Below are 1,861 nucleotides of genomic sequence, written 5' to 3' on the forward strand. Positions count from 1 at the left end.
TCCCACCATCATCACCACCATCATCCCATCAATCATCCCACCATCATTCCACCATCAACCTCACCATCACCACCACCACCATCCCATCAATCATCCCACCATCATCCCACCATCATCCCATCACTCATCCCACCATCACCACCACCATCATCCTCACCATCACCACCACCATCATCCCACCATCATCCCACCATCATCAGTCTTCTTCTGCTCCTCCTCCCCTTCCTCCTCCCGTTCCTCTTCCTCCATTACTTCTTTGGTGTCGACAGCTCCCAAGGAGCAAACCCCCTTTACCAAATGGAGATCAGCTCTTGCTCTTCAGGGTAGAGTCTTAGAGAGGGGTTTCAGGGAACTAAGAAGTTGACCAGCTGGCCCAGAGTCACAATAGGTTTTTTTTGGGGGGGGGGGTGCACTTGGATCCAGGCTTCCTTGACACAAATACCAGCTATTCATTCATTCACTTTGCCAAAGCCAGATACTATTTGGGGAATCCCTTTGCTGACAAGACTGGAACATTAGGGGAAGAGATTGGATTCCCAGGAAAGACAAACATAAAGCCTAAAGGTATCCAGGGCTGTTTATGATGATGATGATGGCAATGGTGGTGATAGTGGCAGCTGCAGCAGCAGCAACAATATGCCAATCCTTCAAGGACTCCTGACCTATATCAATTTAAGTTGTGACTGATCACACTCAAACCTAGCAGATCATCTCTGGAAATTACTCTGGGGAAAAAAAGAATCCTCCATCCAGGCCCAATCATCTGGTGATGAGCTTATCCTCAAGTGCAGAGGCTGGTCTTTAGGTAATAAGCCATCACAAGCACCAAACTCAAAGCCTTTCTGGATTGGTAGGACAAGTCAGAGCTTGGGTTTTACAGATCAATCTTTTGAGAACTCCAGGCTCAGCTCCATTCTACTAGGAATCAGAGGAGGGCATTGATGGAAAATGAAAATAATGAAAGGTGAGTACTAATAACAATAAATATGAAAGACAATGATAATACCAAACAATCCACACAATGTTAATGAAATAGATGGCCGGTCACTCTAAGGCAATTTTGGAAAGAGTAATGTTTTCTGGCGAAGAAAGACAAGGGATTATAGATAAATGTCAGAACCTTTGATAGATGGGCTAATTACCTACAAAAATACCTTTGGAACCAGCAGACCAGGTAAATGTAAAGGTTGATGAGAGGCCCAGATAAATTAATTGTCAAATGTCACTTGAAAGTGGTCTATTCTGGATGGAGACTATTCAACAGAAAAGATCCAAGACTGGTATCAAAAGGGCTTCTATGGGTGACACCCACAGGAATTCAACCAGCATTAGGCTGATGAAGAAGTGTTGAACAAATCACTGAGGTTTGGAAATTTGTGCATAGAAGGGTTTATGATAATGATTCAGGACCAGGTCACCTGAAACTCTAGGAAGGTCATCCTTAAGGTACCTGGACGTATTGATTAAATACATCAAAGCAGTAGAACCTACGAGAAATCATTGCAGGATGCAGACATTTGGCAAGATATGACCTGGATAGATAGGACTGGAATTGTACATCAGAGAACTGATCTTTCATAAACTTCCTGACTCCTCCCCATTATAGCACTCCTCAAATGCTTGACACTTGAACAGGAGCATTGCTGGCAGGCGGATCTTGCTCACAACTCCCTGGACATAATATTGTGCTGATCCATAAAAATTCAAGGGCAATTTTGTTAAAAGATGTTGCCCAAACAATTCAACTCAGCAGACATTTGTTAGCACCTACTATGTTCCAGATATAGGTATGAAAGTTATCTGATCTGACTCGCTCTCTCCCCCTCCCTCTCTCCCTCCCTCCCTCCCTCCCCCCTCTCCC

Source organism: Petaurus breviceps, unplaced genomic scaffold (assembly GCF_028583685.1).
Source record: "Petaurus breviceps papuanus isolate PSGF00001 unplaced genomic scaffold, PetGlider_PUasm1.0 559, whole genome shotgun sequence".
Taxonomy (NCBI): Eukaryota; Metazoa; Chordata; class Mammalia; order Diprotodontia; family Petauridae; genus Petaurus; species Petaurus breviceps.